General features: G+C 38.2%; 1 non-coding gene across 1 annotated transcript; it reads right to left on the reverse strand.

Annotated features, from left to right (window-relative positions):
• Positions 1-8,103: 8,103 nt before the first annotated feature.
• LOC120097657 (U6 spliceosomal RNA) lies at positions 8,104-8,211 on the reverse strand. Its single transcript, XR_005495205.1, has one exon. It is a non-coding gene; the product is annotated as a U6 spliceosomal RNA (small nuclear RNA).
• Between the last annotated feature and the right edge of the window lie 837 nt (positions 8,212-9,048).

The following is a 9,048-nucleotide window of genomic DNA, read 5'->3' on the forward strand; positions in this document are numbered from 1 at the left end:
ACATCTGCAATGGTTAGTTGCTGGCAGAACCTCCCAAGGAACAACCACACCAGGTTCCTTGTCAGCAAGTGCCTCTTGGCAACTGCATCAGTGTCAGGGTTTGGTGTCTGCACACAAGATAGATCCCCCCCCGAGGGGGGGCATTCCTGGATAGCCCTTCTTTCCGTCTCTGCTCCACTTTTTGTCTCTGTCTTTCCTTTAGACAGTAACATTTCTGGGTTATAAACATTGAGAAAGGTATCTGGGACATGCCAGTGGCTATCCCCTGTTCCTCATTCTCAACTGCTACATAATTTTATTTGATTTCCTGGTCCTTCACACCTCTCTTCCATCCCCGCTAGTACCTGATACTGCCCCCCTTATTTCCTCTCCCTCCTTTCTGCCTCCCAGGCTCCCCCTCTCTCCATCTCCCATAATCATCCTGCTCCCACCTCAATGCAGGACTGAAGCATCCGCACCCCAGTCTTCCTTTTAAGTTCCATACAGTCTGTGGGTTATATCATGGCAACCTCATAGGAAGAACAATGTTGGCTGGCCAGACCACCCAGTGCTCCCAGGGACTGGAGCACCAGCAAGGAGTTTACAGGGAGGGATCCATAGCTCCAGATAAATATGTAGCAGAAGATATCCTTGTCTAACCTGAGAGGGAGGAGAGGTCCTTGGTCCAGTGGAGGTTTGATGCCCCAGCATAGGGGGATTCTGGAACTGTGGGGTTGGCGATTATATGTGAGGGAGTACCCTCATAGTGGCAAAAGGAAGGGGAAAGAGGGCAGATGTGAGAGGGAATTCTGTGGAGGGGTAACTGGGAAGTGGGATATCATCTGAGAAATAAACAAATGGAATGATTAATACAAAGAAAAACAAAAAGAAAATAGAAGTGTTCAACATTCCAACATCCTTAGTTGTCAGGGAAATGCAAATCAAAATGACACAGAGACTCCAGATCACACCAGCCAGAATGACTAAGATCAAAAACCAGGGAACAGCAGATGCTGGCTAAGACGAAGAGGAAAAGGAACGCTCCCCCATTGCTAGCGGGAATGCAAGCTGGTTCTTCTGTCTTAAATACAAAAGTTGGAGAATCTTGATTGCAACGAAGGGCTAAATCAAGGTACATTTGTGACTCATTTCTTTTTTTTTTTTTTTAACTTGAGTATTTCTTATATACATTTCGAGTGTTATTCCCTTTCCCGGTTTCCGGGCAAACATCCCCCTCCCCCTCCCCTTCTCTATGGGTGTTCCCCTCCACATCCTCCCCCCATTGCCGCCCTCCCCCCAACAATCTAGTTCACTGGGGGTTCAGTCTTAGCAGGACCCAGGACTTCCCCTTCCACTGGTGCTCTTACTAGAATATTCATTGCTACCTATGAGGTCAGAGTCCAGGGTCAGTCCATGTATAGTCTTTAGGTAGTGGCTTAGTCCCTGGAAGCTCTGGTTGCTTGGCATTGTTGTACATACGGGGTCTCGAGCCCCTTCAAGCTCTTCCAGACTCATTTCTAAACTGGTTTTGTAAGTGCACCAATTATTATATGAGGTAGAATGATACCAGATTAACAAACTAACTTACTCATGAACCTGCCATGTTCAAAAGCTAAAATAGAGTATTAGCAATACAATATGACTCCTAGACTTTCCAGCAGTTGACAACTGGGAAGCAACCTGAGAAAGCTATTCATCCTCCTCCCTCCTCACCTCCTCACCCAAGGACATATACTCCAATTTCAGATGTAGCTGATAAAGATGATGGAAAGGAAAAAGTTTTAGAAAAAAAAAACGTGGAAGCTCATTTTAGAAAGTAGCTTGGACTTCATCAGAGAATACGTCTTATATTGAGGGTATAGAAACTAATACCCCTTCTCAGTGAGAACCTATACAGCTCTTGGCTAGTGGCTACTATCTGTCATCTTTACTGTGGTAACCCTGTGCCTACTCTACCATTATAGCTTTAAAAAAGAAAGGATATATAGAAAGAGCAAATTTATTTCATTTTCACTGTTCCAAAGTTGAGTTTAAGAACATGTTTCATGAACTGGGTCTATTCTAATGTTTTATTTTAAGCAATATTTGAGATATGATAAGATTTTTCATACCTTAAAAATAAGTTACCTTATAAGGAAGAATAGTTAACATACTCAGGTATGAATAGTAAAATTTCTGACTTTTAAAGAAGGTCCTAATACATTTGTAATCTGTGTTTAATTATTGGACTGGTATAATGTAATAGAAATGCCACGTCTCTCTTTCTATAAAGATAAAGAGTCAGATAAGGAGATTGATATTATTTCACAGGATTGTAGTTTGGTTGACAGTACCCATGTCTTGCAGCTCAGAGCCATGTGCTACTCCAGTTCCGAGGGACCCAGCTCCCTTTTCTGATTCTAAGTACCAACACACAGACACAGAGAATTAAAAAAAATAATTTTCTTTTTATGAGTAGAAGAAGCAGTGTGAGTCATTGTTGTGAATCCTGATACACATAGTTCCACAAATAACTGCTCTACCAGCAAAGGAAACAATGTGAGAATCAAAGACGAACTCCTGTTACATCTTGAAGTACTGCAGGCTCAAGGAGGAAAGCAATGTAGCTTTAGACAATTACAACCAGGCTTCTGTTACCTTGATTTCACTAATATACCTAGACCACAGCTTCTTAGATAGGGTTTACTGAGGACATTTTCCACCAAGATTTCACATAATCTCAATGTTTAAGTGTAGAAAATACATATGCAAATCAAATATTTACTTAAACCATAAAATTATTTTAAAACAACTTAATTGTGCATAATATTTATTAAGGATAGGAAATTTGCATTCTAATGAGGTGGAAGTGCTTATTTATTTTGACATAAAGAAGTAAAGCTTAGGTGAATATTTGGTACTACAAGATATACTGGATCTTCCACATTTTAGGGTTTAATTAATATGTTATTATAATCATCAGTGCAGAGAATGAGGCTTCCAGTAAACCTATCCAAATTCATTAGATAATATCTTATGAAACTCATCAGCAACTAAACAATATTTTTAACATCATACATTCTAACACAATTCAATAGAAAGATATAATAATTTGATACATTCTGAAGAGCGCCAATAGGAAAATATTGTCTTTGCTTTTCATAATTAAATCATTGTGCTTCTATGGCACTATAAAATGTGATTCACTGTAATTGATAACAATAATCTGGCATCTTAGTTTAGGTATTTCAGACAGTGTTTATTGATGTTGGCTGTGAGATGGTATGAACAGTACAAAAATGGCATGTTCAGTACCCAAACCTGCAGAGAAGTCAAGGACTGCAGCCATAAACACCACAGAGTCACTAAATGTTTGATAATAAATTTAGGTTTTCATCATTGTACACTGAAAACTTTTTACTGCAGCCAACCTACATAAAACGAGATACACTGAAACTAAGAGAAGAGAAAGAGGGGAAGAGCCTCGAACACAGGCACATTGGGAAATTTCCTGAACAGAATACCAATTACTTATGTTCTAAGATCAAGAATAGACAAATGGGATCTCATAAAACTTCAAATCTTCAGTACAGCAAAACATATGTCAATAGAACAAGATAGCAACCAACATATTGGGAAAATGTCTTTAACAACCCTACATCCAGTAGAGGGCTAATATCTAATATATATAAAGAACTCAAGAAGGTAGACTCTAGAGATTTAAATAATCCTATTTAAAAACAGAATACAGAGCTAAACAAAGAATTCTCAGTTGTGGAATATCTAATGGTTGAGAAGCACCTAAAGAAATGTTCAACATTCTTAATCATCAGGGAAATGCAAATCAAAGCAACCCTGAAATACAACCTCATACAAGTAAGAATGGCTAAGATCAAATCTAAGGTGAAAGTAGATGCTGGCAAGGATGTGGAGAAAAAGGAACAGTCCTCCATTGTTGGTGGGATTGCAAACTGGGACAACAACTATGGAAATCAGTCTGGAGGTTCCTCAGAAATTTGTACACAGTATTACCTGTGGACCCAGCTAGAGTGCTCCTGGACATACACCCAAAAGATGCTCCAACATATAACAAGGACACATGCTCCTCTATGTTCATAGCAGCCTTATTTATAATAGCCAGAAGCTGGAAAGAATCCAGATGTCCCTCAACAGAGGAATGGATACAGAAAATGTGGTATATTTACACAATGGAGTACTACTCAGCTACTAAAATCAATGACTGCATGAAATTCTTAGGCAAATAAATGGAACTAGAAAATATCGACCTGAGTGAGGTAACCCAGTCACAAAAGAACACTCATGGTATGTACTCACTGATAAGTGGATATTAGCCCAAAAGCTTGGAATGCCTAAGAAAAAATTAATAGATCATATAAATCCCAGGATGAAGGAAGACCAAAATGTGAATGCTTTAATCCTTCTTAGAAGGGAGAACAAAATACTCATGGGTGGACACCATGTTGAGCAGGGACTGAAGAAAAGTTCATCCAAAGACTGCCCCACCTGGGTGTCCATCCCATATGCAGCCACCAAACCCAGTCACTATTGCTGATGCCAAGAAGTGCTTGCTGACAGGAGCCAGATATGGGTGTCTTCTAAGATGCTCTACTAGAGCCCTACTGATACAGATGAGGATGATTGCAGCTAACCATTGGACTGAACAAGGGAGCCCCCGTGGAGGAATTAGAGAAAAGACTGAAGAAGCAGAAGTGGTTTGCAGCACCATAGGAAGAACAACTCTATCAACTAAACCCTACTACAGCTCCCAGGGAGTAAACCACCAACCATGAGTACACATGGAGGAATCCATGACTTCAACCACATATGTGGCAGAGGATGGCATTGACCAGAATCAATGGAAGGAAAAGCCCCTGTGAAGCTTTTTCTCAATGCAGGATAATGCCAGGACATTTAGGTTGTTGTGGGCTGGTGGGAATGGGAATATCCTTGTAAAAGTAGGGGGAAGCAGTATGGGAGAAAAAGTGGATAACATTTAAAATGTAAATATGTAAAATATCCAAGAAAAATAAAATTACTAAAAATAGCTTGACTAACAAATAAACATGACATAGAAATAAATGTTAAATATTTTATTTTATTTCTAGAAAATAGAAAAAACTAAAACAAAGGTGACCATAAAGTTTTGGTAGAGGAATATCATTCTGGAAAGCAAAGTCTGTAAGTCAATGCTCATCCACTGACAAGTAGAAGAGAGAAGAGGAAAGGAGAGGTGAGGAGAGGAGAGGGGAGAGAGAGAGAGAGAGAAATAGAGGTCCCCACTTACCACATCCTGACTACTAGGTAAGTGTAATATCTCTAAATGCCATTTTCTCCTTTAAAGACTCTCTGAGTCTTCTTTTTTTTCCCCATCACATTTTTATTAAACTTATTTAAAACAATTCTACAGAAAGTCATTGATTTGCAATGGAATTGTTTGTCTTGTGTTTTTTATTTTTTTTCACTCTTATAATTTTTAATCATCTTGAAATTTTAATCTCATAGCTATATTAAAGCAGCCACTCAAATACTTGCTCAATCCCCAAATCTATGAATCTCAGTAAATTTCTATAAACTTGGAATGGCTATTCTGTAGCCATGGAGCATTGCTTGATGTTTTACACATAAGTTACTTTCTTGCTGACTTATCCACCATGCACACACAAATACTCTGATGAAACAGAAACTTGGAAAACTATTATCTTTATATATTTTTCATGATTTGGGTTTTTTGTTTTGTTTTATTTTGTTTTGTTTGCTTTTTCAATACTTCCTTGTCACAGTGCTGTGCCTTCTTAGTCTCCTTTATAGATAGTATGCTTTGCTCACATTTACAGTCAAATATATGAATACATTATAGGCTAATACTCACATATGAGAGCGAATACGATGCTTTCCACCTTTAGAGTTAGGGTGACTTTACTAATGTTATAGATTATAAATCTGTGTATTTTCCTGTAAATTTCATGATTTTGCTTGGTTTTACAAATATATGGTATTTTTAGCTTGTGAATATGCACCATTTTATTTACCCATCTTGATAGATTTATTTCCTACCTAACATATAAATTTTTTACTGTCTAAGCTAATGAAGAAAACAATGACGTATTTGTGTGGCGATAAACTCTTTCATTTTAGTCTTTGACCTCACACAATTACCAACTCAGATCTTAAAGTCACTTGATATTTAAAACCAAAATTTGAGTACCTGACAAGTAAAACATGTTATTTCATTAGATGGAAAGCTGCCTTAAACAATGAAACAAAATTATGACATTAAAAATGTGTCAGTGTAAGGAAAAGGTAGAGTATTTCCTGTCACACTTATAAAAATATAATCCTTTAGAACTTTCAAATGGAGAGGGGTTCAGAACAAGATAGTTTTAGAGAGTAGAACACAGAGTAGATCTATGGGTCCTACCCTAAGTGGTTCTAGAGATGGTCCCATCCTCTAAGATATTTACCAGCTTCATAAAATAATTATGAGTTTAACACTGGCAGAAACAGATGATGGTGTCCACTACCTTTCAGTGCACAGAATTCATCCTCACCCCATGACAAATCATTACCAAGCTCAAAATCTTAACAGTGAAATTTGAACTACTCTCTTATAAAAGGTTCTAGAATTACACATAATAACTATGTTCCAAAATCTACCTGCACAAAACATATTTTTCCTAATGTTCATGAAGATTTCTTTAAAGAAATCATAAGATAATTTTCTAATATGGACATTTATATGTCAAATCAAAATACCTATAATGAATATAAATACTTTTCTTTCACCCAGATTTTACTTAAAATGCATTTTCTCATTATTAGCTTTTACTTCAGGCAAATGCATCAAATTGCAATCTTAATTTTTCATTTTATACAGAGAACAGAGGCATGCTTCCATTTCTGTAATGTTGTAAAGAAATAAGGTGTAATATTCAGAAGGAGGAAAAGGGACTAACAGAACTGGCCTGCATAGTTCTTGCCATCACTATCACAGTTTAGATGGGATTGTGGGAACACTCAAATACTGGGCTATTAAAATTGGAAAGGGCTAAGGAATGCTGATAATGTCCTACTGAATAACCAACGTAAAAGGATGCACAAATAATATATTATGTTTTTTTTCAGAATTTCCTGATTTGGTTAATTTCAGAAAGGTTTGGTGTTATATAAAATAAAAAATACACCATCCCATGCTAGTGCCATCTACTCTTGGGCCTCGGGCATCTTACTGTCTCCATGGCTCCCCATGGATTGCTGCCCATCTCACAGTTCTCTTGTGTGGATTCTGCTCACATTACCAGTCATCTGCCCTCTGTGGTTAGCAGTCACAAACCCCTGTAACCCAGTAAATCAAAATTCTAGAGGCTTGTAATTTATCAATCAGATTTATATCAGTAAATTCTCACCCCACAAAACATCCACACAATGAACTCAGAGCCAACTGATATTGATATAAACTGCCCACCTAGATAAGACAAATTGTCCTGTAATTATCCATCCCTTATAAGATACTTATAGCTACCTGTGGCTGTTTAAAGACACGAGGAATCTGGATTGTCTTTATCTTTCTCCATCTTCCTTCCCATTTCCTCTTAGTCTCTCTGTCCCAGCTCAAAAATAATCAGCCTGTCTTCCTTTTCCACTGCCCAATCACAGGATCTTGCCTTATCTTATTCCTGTCCTCACTTGCATATAGACAGCAATCCACAGTTTGGGATACAGCTGCAAAGGAAATCTTCTAGAGAAGTCAAAGGAAAATGATATAAACAATTTGGAGTGTTTCTCACCACAGATAGATAGATAGATAGATAGATAGATAGATAGATAGATAGATAGATAGATAGACAGATAGATATTATGTAATCAGGGAAGTTGTACTGTAGATGCCCTTCAGTGACTCCTGAAAAGTTTTATCATCTCCTTAGATACAGATAAGAACAAAACCTAACAAATAAGAGATGGCTAAATAGACATTTAAGTCTGACAATTTTATCATAGTATATAGGATTGCATTTGAACTTCAAGAAAGACACCTATTGAGGTGACCACAAGAAAAGGAAGTCAAAGTCTTAAAGCCTGGGATAACCTTAAACATGATTTGTAAGTTACAGATCTTCAGCCATAATGATATTCTTCCAATACCAAAAGTACTATTGGTGTCATCCTTTCGCAGGGGGCATGTTAATCTTCCCTGCATCTTTCCAATTTTAGTATATGTGCTGCTGAAGCAAGTACATTTACACAATGGAGTACTACTCAGCTATTAAAAGCAATGACTTCAAGAAATTCACAGGCAAATGGATAGAACTTTAAAATATCATTCTGGGTGAGGTAACCCAGTCACAAAAGAACATACATGGTGTCTTCCTGTCTTAGGGTTTTCCTGATATGAATAGACACCATGACCAAGGCAAGTCTTATAAAAGACAACATTTAGTTGGGGCTGGCTTACAGGTTCAGAGGTTCAGTTCAATATCATCAAAAGAGGAGCATGGCAGCATCTAGGCAGGCCCAGTGCAAGCAGAGCTAAGAATTCTAACTTTCATCTGAAAGCTGCTAGGGCGAGGGGCTTAAGCCCAAACACACCTACTCCGCACCTCTTAATAGTGCCACTCTCTGGGCTAAGCACATACAAACATCACACATGGTACAGACCCATTGATAAGTGAATATTAGTCAAAAGGCAGCTTGGGATACCCACCATACAATTCACAGAACCAAGAAGGAAGAAGAATACACCAAAGTGTAGATGTTACAGTCCTACTCAGAGGGGGAAGAAAATAATCTCGGGAAGTAGAGAGAGGAGGTGGAAGGAAAAAGGGGGGCTGGTTCAGATACCGGAAGTGATGGGGAGAAAGAGGGTCAGGAATTTGAAAGGAGGTATGTAGCAGTGGAGCAAGGGGATATAGGAGTAGCCACTAGAAAGTCCCAGATGCCAGGGACCTAAGAGGTTCCCAGGACCCAAGAGGTAGAACAAAATACCCAACAAAGTGGAAATAGAACCTGTAGAGATCTTATCCAATGAATAGAGACAGGCCTCAGTAGAGGGATGGGGCCACCCACCCATTTTAA

This window comes from Rattus norvegicus, chromosome 16 (genome assembly GCF_036323735.1).
Source record: "Rattus norvegicus strain BN/NHsdMcwi chromosome 16, GRCr8, whole genome shotgun sequence".
In the NCBI taxonomy this organism is placed as follows: Eukaryota; Metazoa; Chordata; class Mammalia; order Rodentia; family Muridae; genus Rattus; species Rattus norvegicus.